At 41.8% G+C, this 26,939-nt stretch overlaps 1 protein-coding gene across 2 annotated transcripts in view; it reads left to right on the plus strand.

Annotated features, from left to right (window-relative positions):
- LOC137377723 (dachshund homolog 2-like) overlaps positions 1-26,939 on the plus strand; it is a 408,325-nt gene that overhangs the window by 380,403 nt on the left and 983 nt on the right. The gene's annotated exons all lie outside the window — the stretch shown is intronic.

Genomic DNA, 26,939 nt, shown 5'->3' on the forward strand with positions numbered 1-26,939 from the left:
GTTTTTCATGGGATACATTTCTTCTCTTGAAGGTGAAGAGGGAACTTGATGAGTTTCATGAACGCCTTCATAACAATGTATGTAATACAACCAAGAAACAACATCAGTTTCTCTTTCTATCTCTGCTGCAAACAGCCTGCCACTGAGTTCAAATAAGTTCCCAGCGAAATCAACGTCGCCAGTGTTGCTATTTAAATTGATATGAAAATTTAAAATCTTTTACTGCCAAGTTTTCATTCTGCCACAGAAAACAAAAATAAGTCTGAGCCTCGATTTCGCACTTCACAGTTAAGACTCCGTTCCCTCCAATAGTGCACCTTCAAACTCACCTCAACAAGAAAAATGAACATTTGAGGAATCTGAATAATGTGGGGAACTTCGTAAGAATTGGAGAGGCATTGCAATTTCCATGTAGTGCTCCTCAGATGTTATTTAAATTAACATGTCACAGGATGTGAGAAACCATGGTGACAATCACCGAGCAGCGCTCCCAGCAATGGGCCATGAAAATGCAACAGCCCATTTTAGTATTTATGCCTCTTCTCCCCACCCCACCCCCACCCAAGCCTCACATTTCCATACTAATTTAATACTGATAAATACACCTATTATTTAATTCTAAAAATACTAACAGAGATACCCACGAGATCACAGGGTTAGTCAACAAGGGGTATAATGTAATGGTTAACCAGATGCAAAGTGTGGTGATAAGAGCTGATTAACGTATGTAATCATTAGGATAGAAAGGCAGTGAAAACAAGGAAGGTTTCAGCACTGGAGTGTAGGTTTTGGTAAATCACTGCAATGGAATCCACAAGGTCAGTTTCAAATATCCCAGAGATGTGCCAAAAAACTTTTAATACTTTAGGTTACATAAACAAAAAACATAGAATATGAATATAATTCTCATTTTGTTTCCTGTACATTATTTCATCACAGAGGCTGCCACCCCTTCAGCAGAACATTCACCGTTTCAAAAGGGAAGGAATTCAGTGGTTTTTAATCTTTATTTCAACATCACGTAAATAGACAGGATCAGAATCAGTAATACTTTGATTTAGTTGAATGAGCAAACTGTACAACACAAAAGCTTTTACAAGTATGTTAAACATTAGTGGAAAAGTAGGCATTGTTTGTGAGCAAGTTCTGCTCCGGACATTGAAATCCCTGAACTGCAATAAAACATTTGCACATTCAAACTGTTCCTTTGGCATCCCCATAGCAACATGGTTAGCGACTGTAGTGAGATATAGAGGGCATAACACTAGCAGAGATGAATTACATACAGGGACTCTTTCATGAGCGTGAAATGCCCTTTTGTCACTCATGAGCTGAGAGGTCGTTCTCAGCAGTTAGCCTGCATTTCAAGATCCATTTTAAATACAGCCCAATTGTTTGAATGTTAAATGAAAGATTGAATAATATGGGCAAATGTGGCTATTGTATGCAAAAATAAGACTCTGAGTGTTTGGATTAAGTGGAGAGGATATACAATTTATAGGATATTCAAGTTATAGGAATGTTATCCAAAGCTTTAGAAAAATCAGTGAGGTGATAGTATTTAACACTAGCTGTCGTGGGTTTTTACCCAGTTTGAATGATTTTTGGACAGATAGATATATCAAAAAAATGTGGGGGTCTTAACTTATATATTCATTTATGGCAAGACATCAGAAATCACCATTCGGTACATAAACAACCTAGGGCGCTTTTGCATTCAAATGACTGGAGAAAATAGGAAGAGACACTTATTAAGTAAACTAATCATGTCTTTTTCTTAATCCACAAACTTGTCTTTTTAAATCAGTGCTTCATTATGCTTACAGTTCACAGCACCCTCAGTTTTCTGGTGCAAGATTCACAGTTTCAGGTAATGTGTGGCACAGGCCAAATGCAACACACATCTTCGCAGTGTACCTGTAGAATGCCCTCGATCCTAGATGAGCACGCTCCAACGTGTTTGTGTGACTTACCCTGTATTTTCTATCCATGTAACCTCTCGGAAGGAGATCAGAAAATCAGTGATTTCTGATGCAAATAATAAAGAGAATTATGAGAAGGCGTGCAAAACCAATTTCATGGCGAGTGTGTGGTTTTTGGGTGAAACCAAGAAACTATTTTTGCTACAATATTCACTTTTAATGCCACCTCATTTGAAACTTTTTTTTTGCATTTCTATACCCACAAAAATATCTTTATGTACAGCTGTTTTGGTGGACAATTACGGAATGCCCAGTGAGATCCAGACGAGCTTATAGAAGGATGGAACAAAGTCTTATGACAAACCATAACATGCACATCAACAAAACTGAAACTTACATCCTGAATGCACTCAAAAAAAATTCTAAACATTACTTTTCCCCAGCCCACAGATAAGCACTGAAGAGTCTGTGACCAGACAGTTACAAGTCCACATTTAATCATACTGGACAGGGGGAGGCCACAAAGGCCATGATTGCCCTTGTGATTGCTTTAGACTCATTTCCCTGCCTACTGGGCTTATCCTGGGGGAAAAGACAAAGATTCCTCCTCCTCCTCACAACATGCTAATTAACACAATGCTCACTGGTTTTTGTAAATGGGTACATTTTGCTGTGCTGCTCTGTCCTTCACTACCCTGTGGATAAAAGCACCCGTTGGACACAGAGTCATTGGAGCAAGTGGTTTTTGGCCTCAGCCCAAGGCTGGAAATGTAGTTGCTAATCTGGGGCTTTGTCCTGGAGGCCACTTCAAATATAGAGCCCTTTGAATGTCAAGGAACGTACAGGATAGGAGAAAGCAAAAGCTTATGTTAGATACCAAGGGCTAAATACTGCAAAAAGCCTAGAGGAGTATAGAAAGTGTAGGGGTGAAATTAAAAAGAAAATTAGGAAAGCAAAGAGAGGGCATGGAAAAATATCAGCAAGTAAAATCAAGGATAATCCAAAGATGTTTTATAAATACATAAAGGGCAAGAGGATAAGGAAGGAAAGAGTAACAATTAGAGACCAAAAAGATAACTTGTATCGAGGTGAAAGGCATGGGCATGGTTCTTAATGGATATTTTGCATCTGTCTTCACAAAAGAGGGCAATGATGCAGACATTGTAATTGGAGGAGTGTGACGTATTGGGTGGGATAAACAGAGAGAGAGGGAATAGTAAAGAGTTTTGCATCTTTGAAAGTAGATAAATCACCAGACCTGGATAGAATGTACTGCAGGCTGTTAAGAAGAGTAAGAAAGGAAGTAGCAGAAACTCTGACCATCATTTTCCAATGCTCTCTGGCTACAGGCGTAGGGTTGGAGGATTGCTAATGTTGTACTGTTGCTTAAAAAAGGGAGAAAGGGATAGATTGTGTAACTACAGGACAGTCAGCCTAACATTGGTGGTGGGCAAATTATTGAAAAAAATTCTGAGGGACAGTGGCCGGGATTTTACCCTAGATGGACAGGAGCTGGCCACCAAATGAAAAGTCGGTAGCGAACCTGCTTCCGCCTCACCTGGGGATCCGACCCGTATTTTGCGGGTTGCCAGGCTTCAATTGGTGTGAGGCAGGACTTCCCCTGCTTGAGGTAGGAAGTCCCGCCTAATAGAGCTGCCAGAGAAAATGATTGGCCGGCAGCTCTTAGTCCCAGCAACGCCACCGGGAGCGGTGGCCACTGCTGGGACTACAGCCCGGCTTCAAAAAGAAGATGTTGGGGACCCCAGAACACAGGTAAGTTTTGGTTGCCTCACTGGGGGTAATCGGTTGGGCCCCGGGGAGGCAAGGGTGGTCGGTTGGGGGGACGGGGGCATGTTGGATGTTGGGGGTGCTTGGGGTAGTGAGGGTGACCCTCCGGGCACAGGGTGCCCAATCATGAGGGCCCCCACCGGGACGTTCGAGAGTGGCCAGCTTTTGTCAGGCGACTTCTCTTGGGTCTAGGATGCCCGCTTGCCACGCGTCAAATCTGCATGGCGGCGGGCGAAGGCCACTTAAGGGCCTTGATTGGCCTGGGTGGGCGGGCGGGCAGGTCGATTTTCACCCCCACCACCCTGTGTAAAGTGGCAGTGGGAGCGGGTCGGGAAGGGCTCACGGAGCCTCTTGTTCCATTTTATGACACCCCCCCACCCCCCCCCCCCCCCCCGCCCCCGCCACCATTCCGCACTTTGGGGTGGGGTAAAATTCAGGTCAGTGTAAATCATCACTTAAAAAGGCATGGATTAATCAAGGACAATCCGTATGGATTTGCTAAGGGGAGGTTCTGTCTGACTAACTTGATTGAATTTTTTGAGGAGGTAGCAAGGAAAGCTGATGAGGGTAGCACGTTTTATGTTGTCTACATCGATTTTAGCAAGGCTTTTGAGAAGGTCCCACATCGCAGATTGGTCAAAAAAGCAAAAGCCCATGAGATCCATGGGAAAGTGGTAAGTTAGATCCAAAATTGGCTCAGTGGCAGGAGTGACAGGTGTTTTTGTGACTGGAAGGCTGTTTCCAGTAGAGTTCTGCAGGCCTCATTATTATCTCTTGATTTTCATGCTATATATCAATGATGTAAACTTAAATGTAGGGGGCATAATTAAGAGGTTTGCAGATGGCACAAAAATTGTCTGTGAGGAAGAAGGATGTAGACTGCAGGAAGGTATCAACAGACATGTCAGGTGGGCAGAAAAGTGGCAAATGGAATTCCACCAAGACAATTGTGAGGTAAAGTATCTGGGAAGGGAAAATAAGGCAAGGGAATACATAATAGAGTCATAATAGTGTCTTTAATGCATCAGTGCAGACTCGATGAGCCGAAGGGCCTCTTCTGCACTGTATTATTTTGTGATTCTGTGATAATAAATGGGAGGATACTAAGAAGTGTAGAGGAACAGAGGGAGCTGGGAGTGAGTGCCCACAGATCCCTGAAGGTAACAGGACAGGTAGATAAGGTGGTTAAGAGGCATACGGGGTACATTCCTTCATTTGCTGAGGCATAGAATAAAAAAGCAGGGTGGTTATGATAGACCTGTATTAAACTAGTTAGGCCACGGCTAAAGTACTGCGTACAGTGCTGGTCATCACATTACAGGAAGCATGTGATCACACTGGAGAAGGTACAGAGGAGATTAATGAGAATGTTGCCAGGAATGGAGAATTTTAGCTATGAGGAAAGATTTGATAGGCTGGGGTTGTTTTCTTTAGAACAGAGGAGGCCAAGGGGAGATTTAATTGAGTTATAAAATTATGAGGGGTCTAGATAGAGTGGATCGGAAGGACCTATTTCCCTTAGCAGAGAGGTCAATAACCAGGGAACATAGATTTAAAGTAATTGGTAGAAGGATTTGAGTTGAACAGAATTTTTTTCACCCAGAGGGTTCTGGGGGTGTAAAATTCACTGCCTGAAAGCATGGTAGAGGCAAAAACCCTCATCACATTTAAAAAATATTAGGATATGCACTTGAAGTGTTGTAACCTACAAGACTACAGATCAACAGCTCAAAAGTGGGATTAGGCTGGATAACTCTTTTGGTTGGTTCAGACATAATGAACTAAATGGCTGCCTTCTGTGCTGTAAATTTCTATGATTCATAAATACCTCTGTAAATGGAGGAGCCAGCTAATACTGTAGGAAAGCGAGAAGTACAACTCATCCTGCTCCAGAAACAATGGGAATAGGTACACAACCCAAGATAAGACAACCCCTGAACTATTCCACCTTAGTAACCAACACCAAGCAGGTAACAGCCTTCAAGTGTTTCAAAGGTACGCAACTTCATAAATGTGTAAACTAGTATTAAAATTTGGAGAGAAAAAGAAATTCCAACAGTGCTGGGCTGAGGGCTGTCCATTGCACGTTGGGACATTTTATTATGTTAAAGGTGCTATATAAATACAAGTTTTTGTTGTATTGGTAATTAGGTGGGATTTTAAAATGAGATGGAGTACCACAAAATAAGCAGTACATAGCATGTTTTGTTTTATTTTTTTAAAAAGTCATTCATATGGGGTACAGCCAGACCAGAATAATGTGGCCAATAATCCGGAGGGAAAGTGACTGTGCACCACCATGTGCCAATTCTTATTAAAATACAGTGAATTGGGACAGGAAAGCTGTTGAGAGCCTTTGAGAGAAAATGAAAGGGGGCAGAATTGTTTTATTCATTGTTTTTAGCAAAATCATAAATGTGTTCTTTATACTTTCATTTGCTTTTTGATTATAAAGCAGAAATTATTCCCCTACATCCCTTAACATTTCCATTCATTCATTCACAACACTACCAATAAGATATTTTAAAAATAGGAAGAGCAAACCTGTGACACATTTGCATGTTTCCCAACACCAGCTTACAAGCAGCACTGGCACAGGCTAATGAATAGGAGCTATCCATTCCATTAGTCAAACAATGATAGCTTCAGGCTCTGTACCAAATACAACCAGAGAAAATGATTGGCCAAGCAGCTCTAAAGAGGGAATTGTGGCACACAATGGAAGAACTCAAAAAGGAGACCAGTACAAGCTAAACTAGGTCCTACTGCTAATGTACTGGTATTAAATGGCTTTTACTTTGCCACGTTATCTAAAGGGTGAAGTTTTTAAAAAAAAATAGTAGTGCTAGATTGAAGTTGGTTATAGGAAAGCAAGCCCAATTAATTAATCTAGTAATCAGATAAGTTATACTGGGATAATAAAATAAAAGCAAAATACTGCGGATGCTGGAAATCTGAAACAAAAACAAGAAATGCTGGATTCACTCAGCAGGTCTGGCAGCATCTGTGGAAAGAGAAGCAGAGTTAACGTTTCGGGTCAGTGACCCTTCTTCGGAACTGACAAATATTAGAAAAGTCACAGATTATAAACAAGTGAGGTGGGGGTTGGGCAAGAGATAACAAAGGAGAAGGTGCAGATTGGACCAGGCCACATAGCTGACCAAAAGGTCACGAAGCAAAGGCAAACAACATGTTAAAGGTGTGTTGAAAGACAAAGCATTAGTACAGATTAGGTGTGAATATACTGAATATTGAACAGCAGCAAGTGCAAACCTGAAGAAAAACAACCTGAAAAAAACAGTGGGTGAGACTAAGATGAAATGAAATAAATGCAAAAAAAGATTGTAAAAAATGTAAAAAGGAATGTAAAAAAAAAGGAAGAAAAAATGACTAAAAATGAAAGTAAAGTGGGGGGCTGTCATGCTCTGAGTTATACTGGGATATGTTTCATGGGGGCTCTCCCAATCTCCTGCTGTAACTTGGGCAGGAGATTGGTGTCATTTCCCTGCGGTTTCTGCAACTCTGCCATCGGATTACAGTAGTGGATCAGGAGAATTCCTGTGAAAATTTCCCCCCATTTTGTCAAATGAGGAAGCAGATCATTTAAAAATATATGGGTAACAAACAGTGGTTATCAGTGCTCATTAACATTGAATGCAAGCATTTCCCATTAGTCATTTTGATCTGGTTTGATTGACAGCTGTGGTTGGAGCTCTTAGCCAGGGATAAATGCATCCCGCTTTTGGCATAGCTTGGTTCAATTCTTTCAACAGTATTTCCAGGTTATAGTGCTGAGACTGAACTTTGTGGAGGTATTATGCAAGGACATTAAGAATTTGATTACTATTTTGCTTTTTGGAAAGATTTTAAAGTAGGGGTGCAAATTAAGTAGTGTATTACTGTTTATCTGCTGGTTTACTTTTGATTGTGTATGTGTTATATTCTTGTAATAACTCTAATTTATAGCTTCAACCGAAAAGATATGTTATGACAGGCAAAACAAAACACCAAAGAGATCTGGATTGAACAGTGGGCATAACCCAGCATTACGCAAACATACTGATACTTCAGTTCACTGCATCGTTTAAATTCTAAGTCTCAGTTTAGGGAAGGCTAGTTCACCTATGCAGTTTGAATTTAAAAAAAACTTGGCAGAGATTCTGAACTGCAATAGAGGCAATAGCCTGAAAATTACTGACTTGTGCGATCTTTCTTCACACACTCCTATCAATTTCATCTGAACTATGGGAGTTAACCTATTTCAACTGAGTTGAAGCCACTTAAATTAGCGCAGAGAGAAATTGGATACAAGTGTATCAAGCACTCAAAAGATAACATCGCCTACAGTAATTTTAAGCCTGCTATTAATGTAAGCCAGTGTTACTGCAGCAGCGGCTTGTAACCCATAACCACAAATTGCAACAAATGGATTATATCTAGTTTTAAATGTAAAGTCTGAATCATTAAATAAGGCCATGAAATACTGGTAGTTCTTCAGTTACTCAAAATTGGACACTTTAAGCAGTTTCCATTTATGCACAATCACTTTCCAAAATTAAGGACTGACTGTCAGACTTGGGGCATGACCCTGGAATCTGAAATATTAAATTTCTCCTGAGATTTATTAAACAAATTACACAAATTTTTGAATGGCTAAATTGAAACATTTGCATAGTGAAATCTTAAGTTAGTGATGAATAGCTGTGGCCTTTAAGAGTTCAACTGTGTCGGGTCTGTTAAGCGGAATATTACTGACCGTCGCTTTGATTGTATTAAAGTCAGTTAAACCCAAAATTGTTGCAATTTCAAAACTGATTAAAAGAGTTACTTTAGACACTTTCAAATGCAAAGAAGATACTGTGTTCTCAGCTTTTCCAGTCTGTAAACCATTCTTGAAATTAACCTGCAACTTTCCAACATGGATATGCGGCACCTATTCCGCATGTGTGATATAGTCCTGCTGACTGAACTGATACAAGTTTTGCAGCAAGTAGCAAGACAATCTGGAAGAAATGGTCTTGAAATACTCGAATTGCAGCCAATATGAAGTCTGCAGTGGTATTCTAAAGTTGTGTTTAAGAATGCTTCTGACAGGCTGCTGTACTGCAATTCATTTCTCAGCAATTTAAAAAATGTGGACCATTCAATCAACTGCCCTCAATTATTAAAAGATCCCACTGGCAGTTGGAGACCTGTACTCCTGTGTTATACTTTTAGATTTTTTTTTAGATTTAGAGATACAGCACTGAAACAGGCCCTTCGGCCCACAGAGTCTGTGCCGACCATTAACCACCCATTTATACTAATCCTACACTAATCCCATATTCCTACCACATCCTCACCTGTCCCTATATTCCCCTACCACCGACCTATACTAGGGTCAATTTATAATGGCCAATTTACCTATCAACCTGCAAGTCTTTTGGCTGTGGGAGGAAACCGGAGCACCCGGAGGGAACCCACACAGACACAGGGAGAACTTGCAAACTCCACACAGGTAGTACCCAGAATTGAACCCGGGTCACTGGAGCTGTGAGGCTGCGGTGCTAACCACTTGCCGCCCTTACTCTCCTGTACTCCTGTGGTATACTCTCCTGTACTCCTGCCCACAGTGCCTGTGCCAGTTCCATGCATCTATGCTTTATACCCAAAATGCAGCTCAATTTTTTAACTCCACAGTACAAAAGCTAGTGGTATAAAGGTTAATATCATCTGGGAGGCATTTTTGCTCAAACCTCAATATAGGATTGTGCCAACTAAAGGATGGTCTCTGGAGATTACAACAGTACCCGATATGGCTTTAGTGAGAGGAGAAATATCAAGGTTTAGGTTTCTTCATGGAGATGAATAGTCAGAAAAATGTGATCAATGTTCAATTACATCTCTTTGCATTTCAGTACATTTTGATTTCAGTTCCATATAACATATGAACATATTTAATACAGGACCAAAATATAATATTTCATATAAGTAGTACATTGCCTATGCCATTGTTATAGTCAAAGCATGCACTGCTCTGGAATGACAGGAATGTTATGTCATATAATGCACAGTGTGATTATTATATAAGTGAAATACTACTAACAGTCCTTCAGCTAAACAACTATAACTCCAACAGTGCTGCTCATATTAAAAATATTGGCGGGGACAATATTTACACAGTTGTCTGAAATATGGGAACGTATAAAGAGGTTAAAACCATCAAATTGTTCTGTGTCTATGGGAGAATTAGGCATTAAAACAGGCTTTTGTTTTTCACATTGAAGGCCAATGGGGACAAGGAGTTTAGGAAAGGCAAATATTGATAAATGGAAGAGAAAAAATACCTGATGCAAATAATAGCTAGACACAATTTCTCATCTGCACCGAACAGTGGAATGGAAAGGGAAGAAAAAACTAGGAGGGGAAAAAATATTTTTAACTGCATGCCTTTGTACTGGGGCACTGAGTATAGTGGATTGTGCTATGTAACAAAGCACCTATACACAGTTATGCCCTGGGTAATTCAAGAGACGGAGACTGTCAAGGAAAAAAAGGGTCAGGATGTAGAACTGGTAACATTTACAATACAAAGTATGGGGTTCCATCAGCTTATATGGAAGAATACAGCTTTGGTAACTGCCCTGGGCAATCAAATGTGCCAGAATAAACTACGTACAAAGCATGAGCATAATGTTGTTCTGTATTTCGCTAGGAATGAAACGCAAGGCATTGTGGGAGAAGTAGTTCTTGAAGGATATGGCACCTTTCACTATCCAGGGCATTTAAAAGGTTTTTTTTATAGCCAATTAAGTACTTTAGAAATGTAGTCACTATGACCACCAATTTGCACAAGGACCCACAAACAACAGGGGGGTACATAACTAGGTTTTTAAAAGTGATCTTATTGTGGGATAAATGTCCATCAGGACCCAAGAGAACTCCCCTGCCCATCTTTGAATAGTGCTATGGGATCTTTTACATCCACCTGAGAGGGAAGATAGGCCTCAGCTACTCATCTTATGTGCAAGCCTCGATAAATGGAACATTGACAGTATCGAGAGTGCTGTAGCCTAGGCTATGCCACCTTCCTAGCTGAAGTTAGAGCACAGAGAGAGGTAGGAGCAGAATGAATAAACCAGGGCTTGCCAAGCAAGAGTTTAAAAAAAGGTATGGATTCTACGGAATTTCAAGGACCTCCACAGCACAGTGTTTAATCTGATGTGATGGACCTGGAAGAATGAGGGGAAAAACAAAGTCATTTCAAATTATCAGTCCCCATTGTATTTTGTTGAGTGATGCAGGATCTGTGTTCAAGCTCAGTTGCAGCTTTTTATGCTGTTTATAACAGTACTGACAGTGGCTGACCACAGAATGTTTCCCCTTAATGGCCTCCTACTATTTATCCATTATACCAGTGAAATCTAATTATTTCTCTTTACTCTGTGTCAAACTTCAGAATTTTGCTGGGCTGGCACTGACGACTGATTTCATTAATTTTGATTACCTTTGTTGGGAATGACTCCATTTCACAAACAGAGCTAAAAGCTGTTTCAAAATCCCCAGCTGCACATTATATCAACACAGTTTCCTAAATTAGTTTGTACACAGAGTAGCAAATAAAAAGTGCTGAACATTATTTTATTGACTAAATACAGATGCTGTGAGAATGGTGCTCAGCTGATGAAACTCTTAAGAATACATGGACTCAGGAGTCAGTAGTGTATATTGTCAGTAGGCCATGTATCACGGCAAGTCTATTCAGCCAAACCAAGCACGTTCAAGACCCAAATACAGAAAGGTGAATTATCTTATACAAACTTGAGGTGGTGTTTTTCTCTTGCACACAAAAAATGGTCCTGGCAATTTTAGTGAACATTTCTTTTGTTGCCAAATTTCTTCCCGGCTTCTCTCTTGAAATTCTCCCATTCCTTGCTGAGGTAAGGTCACCCTTAGGTAAATCATGAGACATTATTTTTATTTGAGCCTTGATGGTAACCATAAGCGTACTATTAGATTGTGGGGGCATCACTGCCAAACCCAATTTGGACCTGCATGATACGCACATGCAAAGGTTGCTAAAATACAGTGATCTGAAGCTACAACAGTGACCAGTTTTCACTTCCCTTACCCAGTAGTGCAGAACCTCATTGTAGTTCCCCAGTTGTCCCAGCTAAGATCAGCAATGGCTGGGATCAAACCTGGAGCCATCTTGAAATGCATGACTCAGTTTTCCACTGGATAAACTTGCTGAACCATTGGGAAGCTTCAGACATGTCACCTTCAAACAATGCATACAGAGCACTTATTCAGCCAGTGACTGATACCCCTCCTTTAAAAAAGGACTTGCACAAAATCTCCCCAAGGCACTACCATTCAAAATAATGCTCAAACTAATCGTTAAAGTCTTTTTTCTAATTTTGGCATTTTACAACAGCGATTCATCTTTGCCCTGTTGGAAAAAACTTGGACAATCAAACGTTCAATGTTATGAAGGCAATATTTGGACACTGTTGGATGCAAAGAAAACCCACATTCTGAACACTGTATGGTGGAAATATTTTCATTTATTTAGCACCTTACCTCTCAGAAAAATCTCTGATTCACACACATGGCCTCAGTTTAGTGTTTAGCCAAAAAATGGCACCTCCCGGTGCAGGACCAGTCAGTAGTTAGATATGCAAGATATGTCTATAGCCACACCTGAAGTATTGGGCTGGATTTACCATATGGAGTTCCGAGATGAGACACTGGTGGGGAGGGGGGAAGGAGTCAAATTAGCAGGGCGGGTGGGGGTGGGGGGAATGTGGGAAAAACAATAATCATTGGCCGTGGGAATGGTGGGAAAGGGTTGAAGGGCAAATGTGTTGAGGTTGGAGGGGGGGAAAGCTCATGCTGGGTCTAAAATACACTTCAATCACATCAGACAATTAAAACACCATTGTGGGGGTTGGGAAAGGGCCTCCATGTTTTAATGTTTTATTTGAATGAAAAGTGTTGTGACAGCGCTTTAAACATTTAAATTTACCTGAAGGGCTTGAAGCCCTTTAAAAATGGTGCTGGCGCCTGTGTGGTGGTGCCAGACGTCATCTACGTCATCGGGGGCGGCTGCTCCGTCCCCTCCATTTAAATGAGCCCTCGTGCGTAATATCGCGGGGCCTCTGCGGCGGTCGTTCAGTGCAGGCAGGCCGCCGACTTCAAAGCGCATCGCCACGATGTGCAAGCGCTAATAAAATTCAGCCCGTTGTGTCTGCTTTTAGTCCCCATACATGGTCATGTTAGAGATCCTGGAGAAAATACACAGCAAGATAACGAAAGTAATACCCAGGCTTAGAATTTAAGTTATCAAGGTGGGATCCAGAATTTGGGGCTGTTTCACTAGAGAAGCAGACTTAAAAAGGTATTTTTTTTAATTAATGAAGGGATTAGATTCTGTCCTTTTGGATAGGTTATTTGAGAGGGATCAGGAGATAGGAATGGGGTGATGAAAAATAATCCTTAGGAAAAGAGTTTACTTAGATGTCAGGAAGTATTTGAATGACTGCTTTTCACAGAAAGTCACCACCTGCTCCAACAGATGAGGGCAGCATGTGGTAAGTACAGGTTCCCGGGAGTTTCTCTCTGAACATGTTACTGAAAGAGGAGCACTGTTCCAGTTATGAAGGGTAAATTACAGATTAGTTGGGCTGAGAAGGATTTATGGATTATGGTCTTCTGCAGCATTGCAAGTAGTCAAGAGAGGAATTTCCCAGAGTTTTTCCTAAATTGGAATTAGGTTCCCCGCCTTCCATTTTTTTTGCCTGTTTTAGGAGATTGTGTTACCAGGTGGTACATGTTATATGTGGCAGCACCAACAAACTGTACCAGAGATGGACTTGACCAACTATGCAACCGTCATTTGTCCAAACTGGTCGGTAAAATCTAAAGTCATGGACTTTGCAGGACATCGTTTCCTCTCACCCATCCCTGAGAGACATTTGTGGCCTTAATCTGGTGTTTCTGAATGAACAGAAAATGGCAGGTCAAACAGCATCTGAGGAGAGTGAAACGAGGTAACATTTCAGGCCAATGACCTGTTGTCAGAAGTGGAAGAAATTAGAGATTTACAAGTTTATAACAAGTACAGAGGCAGGGAATAAAAGGGGTGGGGGAGGAAAGACCAAAAGGGAAAGTGTGTGATATGGTGGCAGGCAGAACTCATTAAGCAACAAAAAAGGATGATGGTTCAAGACAAAAAGGGGGTGGTAATGGGGCAAGTATAGAAACAAAAGATGGGTCTAGAGGATCTGTAAATGGCAACAACAGAATGACCAACACCTGCTGTCCAAAACAACAATGGGAGCAGCAGTTAAGATCTGAAATTGTTGAGTCCAAAGGTTTGTAAAGCGCCTAATTGAAAGGTGAAATGCTCTTCGAGCTTCTTGGAACAGCACAGGAGGCCAAGGATAGGAAGATCAGAGTGAGAGTGAGACAGGGAATTAAAATGGCAAGCAACTGAAAGCTCGGAGTCATGTTTGCAGACAGAATAACACAGTTCAGCGAAGTGAGCACCTAATCTGCATTTGGTCTCCCTAATTTAGAGTGGACTACATTCTGAGCAATGAATACAGTAAATTAAATTGAAGTCAATCACTGTTTAACCTGGAAGGAGTGTTTAGGGCCCTGGGCAGTGGGAAGAGAGGTGGCGAAGGGCAGAAGTTGCATCTTTTGCGCTTGCATGGGAAGGTGGCATGGGAAGGGGAGTGTGTCTTGGGGTGATGCAAGAGCGGACAGGGTGTCAGAGGGAAGAGTCCCTTTGGAATCTGAAGATGGAGGAGTGGATAATGGAGGTGGCAGAAAATGATCTGTTGAATATGAAGGCTGGTGGGCTCGAAGCTGAAGACAAATGGGGACCCTATTATTGTTCTGTAAGGCTGAAGCAGCATCTGTGGAGAGAGAAACAGAGCTAACGTTTCAGGTCTCTGTAGTCAAGGTAGCTATGGGAGTCAGTGAGCTTATAATGAATATTGGTTGGTAACCTATCCTCAGAAATGGAGACAGAGAAGTCAAGGAAGGGAAGAGTCAGAGATGCACCATGCGAAGGTGAAGGAAGGATGGAAATTGGAAGCAAAGTTGATGACATTTTCCAGTTCCAGTTTGGGAAGAGAGTAGGAAATGGCACCAATGGTCATCAATGTATCAAAAATAACGGTGAGGGAGGGGATCCTAGTATGAATGGAACAAAGAATGTTGAATGTTGAAAAGGTAGGCATAGCTGGTTCCCATAGCAATGCCTTTTATTTGGGGGAAGTGAGTGGAGTTAAAAGAAGTTGTTCATTGCGAGGACAACTTTAGCCAGGCAGAGGAGGATGGTGGTGGATGAGGACTGTCTGGGCCTCTGTTTAAGGAAGGCTGTCCTGATGGGGGATGGAGGTGTAGAGGGACAGGACATCTATGGTGAAAGGCATATGGTTAGGGCCAGGAAGCTGTTAAAGTGGCTGAGGGCATCGGAAGAGTTGCAGATGTAGGTGGGAAGGGACTGGACAGGGGAGAAAAGAGAGTTCAGATGGGAAGAAATTCATTCTATTGGGCAAGAACAGGCTGAAATAATGGGTCTACCAGGGCAGTGCTGTTTGTGGATCTTGGGAAGGAGGTAGAAGTGGATATTCCCGAACCGCTGTCAGTTAGGTTAGCAGTGTCCCAGAACGCCTTTCCTAACTTTACAGTGGAAGTCATAATAAATAACCCACTTGGGTTTGAAGCTTGAAGCTTTGTATCAGTGGCAAAAGCATTGGCTATTAGCCCTCACTGCCCACCCCTAAAGTTGGGTGACTACCAATGGTGCAGGACTTAATTGTGAACTTTCTTGCTGATAATTAGAAGACTGAATTACAAAATATTCACCAGCATTTCACTAATTTGCTTGTGTTATGCTTGAGTGGCATGTTTTTTGTTTTGTGTCAGGATTGGGTGGGATTGATTGATCAGATTACCTTTACAGCTTTCTTTTTGTATGCGTTGTGTCATTTTCTGTCGAGAAAATAATCAAGTAGCAGAAAAACTCTTAGAATTTAATGTGGCTTTCGGACTGGTCTGGCAAGATTTTCTCAGCCCGCCCAATTCAGGAAGAATGCAGGGAAAAGCACCAGAATATCTGTGGCTTTTGTTAACTTGACCAAAGCATCCCAATTTGTGAATCATGATGCACTTTGTGAGATTTTTCTAAAGTTCGGGTGCGCTGGTAGATTTGTGAATATTGTTCAGCATTTAAATGTCATTATGATGGCCTGAGTTGATAGACCATGGCTCCATTTCATTACCATTTGTCGGCTCCAAAGGCATCAACTGAGGTTGTGTTTTTGCTTCAACCTTGTTCAGCATGCTGTATGCTATGGTTCTGCTCTGGGTGTCAAAGAACTGTGCAGATATCAGCATCTTCAACCTTCATTGGCTGCATGCCAAAACAAAAGCAATGCAGATAGCCATTCATGACTTGGTTTTTGCCTATGATTGTTGGCGAGTAAACAGTATGAGCAAAGCATTCAGATAACAGTTGGAATATCCTCACCTGCTATCTTATTCAAAAAAGGGTGTAAGGGTAAATGCGGCAACTACAGGCCAGTCATTTTAACCTCGGGTGATGGTCCTTTATAAAAAAACTGGTTCAGTCTCAACTGGAGTATTATGTCCAAACTGGGCACCACACTTTAGGAAGGTTGTGAAGGCTTTAGAGACGGTGCGGAAAAGATTCACGAGATGATTCCAGGGATGAGAGACTTCAGTTATGTGAACAGGCTGGAGAAGCTGTGGTCCTCCTTGGTTGGGAGGAGCTTTGATAGAGGGGTTCAAAATCATGAGGAATCGAGACAGAGTAGATAGGGAGAAAATGTTCACTTTGGCAGAGGCTTTGAAAACCAAAGGACACCGATTTATTGTGAATGGCAAAAGAACCAATGCCAACATGAGGAAGTACTTTTTTATGTGGTGAGTGGTTCGGATCTGAAATGCATTGCCTGAGAGCCTGGTGGAGGCAGATTTAATCATGGCTTTGAAAAGGGAATTGGATAAGCACCTGAAGAGGAAAAAATTGCAGGGCTATGGGGAAAGGGACTAGCAGAGTTGCTTTTGTAGAGAGCTGGCACAGACACGATAGGCCGAATAGCCTCCTTCTGTGCTGTAACCATTCTATGATTTTATATGACTGCTTTGCTCAAACAGCACAATCAACTTTACGAAGACTGCATGTCCAGTCCATACCTGGTCATCAGGTCACAATCAGTGCATACTACTTAAGGTCACGGACATAGTCTGCTACCCGAGTAGCATTCTCTCACCATAATCAATGCCCATATCACACAGCAGATTTGCAGGACAGTCTGTGCCATTTAGCAAACTCAAATGGGTTAATCTGCCAATCAGAGTTACTATGTACCAATTTGTTGGCCTCACTGTCGTACTATATGGATTGGAGTTGTGGATTTGCTACCATCACATCACACAACTTGATCTTTTCCATTTGTGCTTTCTATGACATATCACAGGCAACAAGTGGCAGGAATAGAGTGTCTAACATCGAGGTCCTTAAGCACTGCAATCCAACTGGATTTGAGGTCACGATCGAAAAGGTTCAGTTGCCCTATTATAGAATTCCCAAAGTAATGGTCTACGGTGAGCTGCAGTCTGGAAATAGCAGCAGAGATAGGCAGATGAAATGCTCTGAAGACGCACTGAAAACCACCTTGACATCTAGCAATATTAACCCCAACACTGGGAAAACAGAGATACTTACAGACTTCAATAGTAGCAAGCCTTCTGGGTCACTTTGAATCTATTTGAGACTGTGAGATCTGGCTACTAAGCATCTGACAGTGAAGGGAGCCCTTCTATCTGCCTCACCTGACCTTCAGTGCAATATGTGACGCCATATATGTATATCCAAGGATCAGGCTCATCTCCCATCAGCACACCCATAGAATTGAGATTTAGCTGTTGTCCTGACAGGACAACACTTGGGGGATATTTTATGCTCTCCCCCAGAGCACGTTTGGAGGCGGGGAGAGAATTTAATCAGGGAGGATGGTGGTGGCTGGGCACCCAGCCACCTTCATGCTTCCACCCCAGTTAAGGTCATGGTGGGAAGGCCCAAGTACGGCCTTCACGTCCTGCCGCCAGTTGAGACCCTTAAGTGGGCAATTAATACCCAATTAAGGGCCTCATCCCACCTCCGCTGGTATTAGCCCAGTGGCAGACAGGCCGGTCACCACACAGGGAGCATGCCAAGCAAGCCTGTGCAGGTTGCTTTCCAGCTCTGGGGGAGGGCCCTTGTTTAAAGGCAGTTAAGTGCCGATCAAAGGACCTGTCATTGGGATGGGGGTTGGGGGGGGGGAGGGCCGCTGAGATTCAGCTGTGGCTGGGTCCCTCGACGATCCTAGGCCTCGTGTGAATGCATTACTGGCAGCAGCCACTGCATCCGCGGTAGCGCTGCTCAGTAAAAGAGCTCTCAGCCGGCGGGACTTCCGTCACCGTACACTAAGTTGTTCACATGATAAACTCTCTGAAACATTCAGGTAATTAAGTATTGTATTGTTAAGATCGCTGTCTTTGTCTTTTTTGTAAGACAATTGCGTCAGTAAGCTCATAGAGCATCAGATAGGGGAAGGCCTGCCGCTGTCCACTTAAGTGCCTAGTTGGCATGTTAGGTGGCGGGCCTTCCCCAAAGAAAGTGATATGGGGCTCGGCTCATCAGCTCTTCAGCCAGTGGCCAAGACCCCCATCGCCTACATAAAATCCCCCCTTTGAATTTAAAAAGTTTTTTTTAACTAGCATTCCCTGGTGGAAGCTGCTATTCAAGATGCTAATTAAGACTATATTCTATTTGAATAATGACAGATTGATATCACATTAATAATTTACAAATGAAGCATTAACTTGATCTTTAATAAATACTGTATCCTTGCTTTATCGGTGTTTGCAAGTGGAAAGAAATAGGGATCAAGTTCAGTCAAAACAAAAACAAATCAAATTAATTGACATCACAAAATATTTGCTCATCGCAAATTTTTAAAGTCACCATTTAATCCTCATCCACTTCACAGTGACATGAGGACAGAAGTAGGAGGCTCAGATACTATTTTACATCATAGTTTCACTCTATCTGATGCTATGAGCAATTCTCTTACAAAAAAGACAATGCAGAAAATGGAGATATATTGGATGATTTAGTTATTGCACAATCCCACTGGGGAGCTGTACTCACAGGGAACATAGACTGGAGAATTGGGGTGGCTGTGTTGTGGTACTATGTCTAAAATAGTTACCCTTTTGAATTCGGTAAAAGACAGAGACAGTGATCTTAACAATATAACACTTAATTCCCTGAATGCTTCAGAGAGTTTATCATGTGAGCAACTTAGTGTACAACACAGGAAGATTCCAAGTTAGTTCCTGAGTTTCCGTTGATACTAATCTTAGTCGGGACAATGTTACAATTGACTGGGGTCACAGAAATGGAGAGATGATTTTCCCTCCCCCATTTTCTCCCACACCATAGGCTAGGACACTTACTCCTAATTCCCAACCAGTAATTCCTCCTCCACTGCCCCCACCTGCAAGAACTGTACTCCAGTAAGCAGTTAACATTAATGAGACAGATAATTATTATGGGGGAAACAGGACCACACTTAGAAAAGAAAAATTATAATGCTGTGGGACAAAGTTCTGCATCAGGTGATATTAGTAAGGCTTTGGGTATTTTGAATAGTTACAACATTGGAGTGATTGACAGACCAAACCAAATGAATTCATTTAGAAAGATTTCTCTGAGGATAGGATGGTTTCCTTTGATTGCTGTGAGTAATGTCCTTCAGAAATTACACCACAGAAGAAAGCAATTTGGCCCATTGAACTTGTGCAGTTTTAAAAGTATACATTTAACGATTTTGAAAGAAATACAGACGAGAGGCAAACTTACTATTTTCTACTAACAGAAGCTCTGCAGGAAAAAGGTGACGGAGTCAAATCATAGAAAATTATATTTAGAGATTCTGGGTCAGGACATCTTTCCAGTTTTGTTTTTGGCATGTGTACAATGCCAAAACAAATGTCTGTAGGATTATGAAAGCGATGAACTTGGAATCAGCCGTTACCCATTTGAAACTGCCCTGTGATTTTGGACAGTTTCCCCGAAGCCTCCACTGTTGCTCTAAAGATCTCTTTATCAATCCACACAGACGCCTTCGGGGGTGGTGGTGGGGGCGGAGTGGGGAACTTTCCTATTGGTCAAACTATCCCAAGTGTACATTACTCTGAGGCAGCAGTTCATTAAAAGGCGGGGCTGCACAGAGCATCACATATTTTGGGCAACAGGTATCCCCTTTATTTCGCCACTGCCACATTGGAACCATTTCTATGCTTCGAGAGTGATCAAGTGGGCTATGAACTTCTCACTGGCTTCTGATACCTTTATGGGATGGAAGATTACTAGTGCCAACCTCATAAAATCAGGCCACAACAGATGGTGCTTTTTTCCAGAAGAGGAAAAAATATCCACACATCAACAAAGGGTACTGACAATTAAATCAACTAGATAAGTATAGTTACCATCAGAGCAGGAGACAGACGATGATAACTCTCTGGATAACAATATTGATATCAGCTAGCGCAAATTGCAGAGCGAAAACCCACAATTATTTGTAAATTCCTATGTAGGCAGAAGACATACAGAATCAAAACCAGTTATAGAGTTGCAGTGATGAATGATGAGTTAAACATATTGCAAACATTCATTATATTATGGATTCCAATGCAGTAGGGCATCAATATCACATTGTTCAAAATATTCAGCCTTATATACCTTCCTCCTTCCAGACAATTGTGGGAAATTTTGGCATTATTTGGACAATATGTCTTTTGTTCAAGAAACTTTTACGAAATCTCCTGCGATTGTCTTGCAGAAATTAGCTGTAGCTACTTTTCTTAGTGCTGCTGGGAAGACTGCTGCTTTTCTATTTGGTTCATCTCTGGAGAGTTCTTTTACTCTGATTGTGGAGTCAGCAGCTATACAGCTGAAGTGCTGGTGTGGTGTTAGCTCTTTGTAAAATCAATTAACACATTTAGCACACGGATGAACAGCCTTTACCCAGTTTTAGCTTTGACATGCTTTTGCTGCAAACATTAAGCAGCCTGTGCATATTTAAAATGCATAATACTCTTTTTTTTAAAAAAAAGTATTTATCTATATGTAAAAGTATACACATTCACACACATACAGCAGTCAGAAATTGCCAAAACTAATTGTGAACAATGAATGCATAAATTAAAACAATGCAATCAGAATAGTGCAACTAAATGTCTTTTATCAAATAAACAGCAGAGTAGAGGTTTTACTGATTTGCATGACATAAAAAGACCTCGAACTGACAAAGTTTGTCTGTGTTCACACATACAGCTGGAAGGGTAGAGCATCAGCTCCTGCCATGACTTGAGCCTGTGCCCAGAGAGGTGTGAGGATTGTGTTGCTGGACCATCTTTAGTGTAGAATTTTTCCACGGTGATTTTAGAAGTAAATAGGTTTCTCCAGGTGGGGTGTTGATGGCGCGAGGGAGCGGGGTTAGTGGGGGTGGTGGGTGATGATGGTAGTGAGCTGCATAAAGTGGAAGGTTGACTGGAGGTGGAAGATAGCACTGGAATTCCAAATGTGGTTTGCACATTTACAGTATTTTCCCGTGTGACTCTAGGGACCCAAAGCTTATTCAAAAATAAAAGGTTTATCGTTGTCTTAGAGCGTAAGGCAATATATTCTTAAATGGTTGAGCTCACAGAGTGGATTATTCTTCTGCATGTCCAAGGTAGGCTCATGACTATGCCTTCTCCTTATAAAGTATCAATGAAGTTTTGTCGTCATAAAATTCCCAAGCGCAGCCAAACTCTGGAGAATTCCCATTCCGTATTCTTCCTGATTGCTATTCTTGTTTATATCCTTCCTGCTCCTTAGATCATATTGTAGGCTCTAAATCACTGCAAAGTCACAAAGCACTCAGTTACTAATTAGCTTTTTCCTGTTCTTAATTAACTAAACAGTGGCTTTAGAATTAAGATTGAATCAGGATTCTGTACAGCTTTTAATGTTTTTATTTACTGTAAAAGTTTTATGTTGAAAGACAGTATGAAATGATAGCTGTAACTTCATTAAACTGCACAAAAGAACTGTTGTGCTTGATAATTTAACAAACTCAATTTTTCATTTGCAGGTTTCATAGAATGAGGAGATTTGGGAAAGACATTGCACAAATGAAATGAATACTTGCTTACTAATTCATTTACATCATGGGTTTCTAAACAGGGATCTGTGGACTAACGGGGTGCCCTGATATGATCTGGGGGGGGGGGGGGGGTGGTGGCGTGGAGAGAGGATGGGGGGTTCTGCCCGGCCAGGGCTGTCACACTGCACAGTGTCTGGATAAATCTGCAATTTTTGTATAGTCTCAATTTCCATTTGAAGCATTGTATACAGTTTCCCTTTTGCATACATGTTTTCATTGCATCAAAGCTACATGGCACTCTTCTCTAATGTGGAGGGGCAGCTGAGCTCCATTTACACTAGAGCTATTGACCCAATCGTTTCTCAGCTTCATAATAATGCAGGCACCGTGGCCTGAAGCACAATGACCATTCAAGCCTACTACCTGATATTGGCTACTGACATGCATAATCTTACCCCTTCCCAATAGTTAAGCCCATCTATTTTTAATAAAGTACCATTGGAAAAAGTTTACGTATTTGTTGGTGTGTTAGAGTTATGGGAGACACACAATATTAAATGTAATAAAAGGCCATGGTCCATATTTACTGCGCAAAACAGTGATCAGTACAGGTAAAAATACAATCCATCCTATTTAACTAAAAGATTTGCCTGCTGAAGTCCCATATTATAGTGCCGATGCATCTATGATACTACCTCATGGTGAGTGCTCTCTCTATCTGACACAGTTGTGGTGCCTCAAGTCTCAATCTAAAATAAGTAGATACAGTAAACGTGCGATACCACTGAACATGGTGTCTTATGATGGTAGAATGGAGGGCGTATTGAGTGGAGGAGGTTTAAACAGCCAACTTAGGAAAAACAACTCTCATGACTAGGATGCGGCACAATAATCGGCCATGTCTCTGGAATGCATGCCCAAAGATGGAGGCCTGAGCCTCACTCTGAATTCGGCATCCAGACCTCACCATAATATTGGCGAGTTCTGGATGCCAGTCAGGGCCTTCCAAAGTGCTCAGAAATGGGGAGCACAGCATCGAGTGAGCATGGGTTAGCAACAGCCCACAGTATCACTGTGGATCCAAGAAAAACATTCTTGCTCCTCCTAGCACCATATTAAGACAAGTGAGAGAAAAAAAAATTGCCTGATTATCAATGATCTTTGGTGATCCTTAGAAGGACCCCTGATAGGGCGTCGTAGAACTGGAAAAATTGAGCAGAGTATGGATGGCACATTTTTCTAATTTTTAACCTGATTTGACATAGGGGTCCCAAATGTTAGGCCCCTTGAATATGCTAATCAGGAGCCTAACTTATATTTTAGGTGAGCACCCCAGGCGTTCAAGTTAATTCCAGAGGGATAGGAATAGGAGAAGTCCAGTGGAGGTGATCTCGCCTAGTGATGTAAGGGGTGGGGGATAGGGAGGGAAGAGGAAGAACCGCACTTGCAATTGCTGCCTTGAAAATCAACGTGATAGGACCAAGAGTGAGAAATTGGCCCCAATAAAATTCAAATTTTGGGCAAAAAATGGAAAGGAAAGGAAAGAGGAAACATATAGATAATACTCAAATTAATAGACTGGCCTGGATGTAGATGGTGAGTGGATGAGAAGCTTGAATTCCCCAAGAACTTAATAATTGATCATTTCAGGCACAGACAGATAAATTGCCAGGTTTCTGATCCAGTGAAACATACCAACTAGTGCTAGTTTGACGGCATCTAATTACCTGGGGCAGCACTGAATGTGGGATCAGAGAGGAGGGAAGAATGGACACTGGAGACAGTATAACAAGGGATTTGACCACTGAAAACAAATCTGAAAGTAGAGATAGGCAACAACAAGCGAACTTATATAGTGTCCCCATTGACAAGGATGTCAAGCAGGACAGTGGTAGGGAGTAACTGAGGTTAGATGGGGAAAGCCAGAAACTGAAGGCACAGTGAGATAGATCTAGAGGAGGCTTCTGAAAGAAGTTCACTTCAACCAAAATAAAAAATTGCAACATTTCCTTAAAGAATTAGAATATGTTTGACACAATAAATTTCCATTTAACTAGAATATAAAAGAAATAATAGAATATTAGACTTTGTCTTAGTAATAACCTGATCTATATAAAGACATATGAACACAAGCCCTCTGGATTACTATAAAGGTAACTGCTTGCACATTGGGCAGCAGACTTCATTTTATCCAAAACAGGGATACAATTAAAATATATCCAAATGACACAGATGAATGCAGTACAAAAAGAAAATTGTTAACAATTTCCTTGAATAAAACTAGAGTAATCAGCTATTGAGTGAAGTGTAATGAACTGTGTGCAGCTGTACAAAACAAGTCAAAAGATTTTATTTGCCTTAAAGCCAGCTTATTAAGACAGTTTGAGTAACTTGTCAACTTGGAATGGATGCATAAGCATATTTTCAACCAAGCCTAAAGAAACAAATTTACTTCACCAGGCCTTTATTGATGACTTTGGTGACAGCATGGTAAAGGGTTCAATCCCCACCAAAGGGAAAGATTAAGAAACGCATGGCACTAGTCTTTGAAGTAATGATTATAAGACAGTAACAACTTGCATTTATAGAGTGTACAAGTGAAAGAATGTCTAGGATTGCAGAAAGCAAGACAAAGCAGAAAAAGTGAACATCAAAAGGAAGAAAACTTGGTGGAGGAAGGAACCAAAAGTCAAAGAAAAGAGTTTCTGTGAACAAAGAAAGGGGTGGAAACTAGTTTTTGGAGAAAATTAGAAGTCAGGAGTGCAGCGACTGAATACTTGGCGCTGAATTTTATAAGGTTGCCGCCGATTTCAGCGGCGAGCTCCAAAAATGGCGGCCGCTAATGCGGGCCGCACATCGCAGAGGTGCCGCGCTATTGAATGCGGCGGCTCATTTACATGGCCGGGGTGGACTGCCGCCCCGGATGACATGTAGGGGGTGGGCGCTCCATCCTTGGCAATGGTGTCAGACACCATTGTGCAGGCGCCGATGCCATTTTTAAAGAGCATCGAGCCCTATCATTACATTTAAATGTTAAAGGGATATGAGTTTTAAAAAATGAAATTAATTCATCTAGCCCGTCTCCCAACCCTCCAACAACCATAGATCTAATTCCTTGCCCTCTTCCCCCCGCCCCCACAAAATGCTTACTTTGTGCATCTGACCTTCCCCCCCCCCCCCCCTACAAAATTCACAAATTTTAATTTTTAATCTTCCCCACCATCCCCTACACCAATCAGATTAGTTTGACCCCGCTCTCCCTACCCATCCCCGCACTGAAATACTTACCCGCTCTCCCCTCCCCACCAGTGTCCCACAACGGATCTCCAGATGGAGATCTGAAGGTGCGGGAGTGCCGGACACCGGCACCAATATCAGAGTGGGACGGACGGCAGGAGCACATAAGTGATTAATTCCTTTATTTGCATTTTTTTAATATTTAAATTTTGGTCCCTTTGCCAAGCGGCCGGGGTAGGTGGGGTGGGGTGGCGGTGTTGGGGGGCCACCACGAGGCCTCGCTACCGCCGGCAATATCAGGTCAGGCCGTTCCAGCATCAAGGCCCATGGCGGGCCTCTGCCAGAGGCATTTTCTGCCCCTCACCACCCCGCCACGGCCTCCGACGCTGGGGGATTGGAGGAGGTGCTGTAAAATGCAGGCCTAGGTGTCTGTTGGTGAAAATTAAGGAACGGGTAGCAGACAGTGATCCAGTGCAAAAAACATGCAGCATATGTTCAAGTACAAATGCTTGCGGAAAGGGTAGAGCAACACATTAGAAGACTGGAGATGAAGATATTGAAGTTGATTAGCTGGTACGTAGGGTTCAAGCAGAGCATGATAGGGACTGGTTAAACTTGGAAAGGATCCTGGCCAGGCTGCACTTAGAGCACAATGCACTGTTCAAGTCTCCATACTTATGAACAGGACATTGAAGCATTGGAGAAAGTGCAATCAAGATTTACAAGGATAATACCAGAACTGAGAGATTACAGCTATCAGGAAAGATTGAAAAGGTTGGCATTTTTCCTTAGAAAAGAGAAGATTTAGTGGTCTTTAAAATTATGAAAAGATTGGACAGGGTAGATTTGGAGAGAATGTTTCCACTTGAGAGAGAATCCAAAACAAGGAGCCATAAATACAACATAGTTATTAATAAATCCAGTAGGAAAACAAGGAGAAATTTCTTTACTCAGTAGTTAAAATGTGGAAATTACTACCACTAGAAATGGTTGGGACAAATAGCTTTGATGCTTTTGAAAGGAAACTAGATGAGTATTGGAAGAATGGGGAATAGGAAGATATGCTGAAAGGCTAATGATTTGGTAGCTGGAATGGGAGAAGATTCCTGTGGAGTATAAGCACCAACACAGACTAGTTGATCCGAATCGCCTGTATCTTCTATTTAATTATATGTAATGTTGAAGAGGAGGGAGGGCCCGAATGTCTGAATTGGCTGAGATTCGTTAATAATGGAGGTAGCGAGACTGGTGAATAGACCATTAGTGAGTTCAACCCTTGAGGTATGGATTGGGATTCACTGGTGGTGGGGGAGGTGAAGTAAACCAATGACCCAGAGGTGAAATAAAGCAGAATTGGCAATTAACTGGATGATTGCTCAGGGCTGTGCCAAGATTATGTACAAATGAATTTAATTGGAGGAGGAAACTGGAGCTGACCGAGTGAGTGATTGGCAGGTTCCCTTTGTTGATCCATATTTGGAGTAACAACTGGGGAAAAAAAAGTCCTGGAATTCTCATTGGGTGGGAACCCTTAGCTAGATCATAACCAAGGACAAGAGAGAGTGCCATCCTCTAGTAATGCAACTCTTCCAAGGTGACATTCAGTTGTAACACTGCTCATGCTTTTTACTCCACTATCCTGTGGAGCAAATCATTTACTTATTGAGTAGATCAGTCAGCAATTAAATCAAAACATTTAAAAGGGAAGTGGATTCAATTGACAGAAGATTCAGTCTTGTAACGGAAATGAAAACATGGCCAGTTTGACCACTAA

This window comes from Heterodontus francisci, chromosome 15 (genome assembly GCF_036365525.1).
Source record: "Heterodontus francisci isolate sHetFra1 chromosome 15, sHetFra1.hap1, whole genome shotgun sequence".
In the NCBI taxonomy this organism is placed as follows: Eukaryota; Metazoa; Chordata; class Chondrichthyes; order Heterodontiformes; family Heterodontidae; genus Heterodontus; species Heterodontus francisci.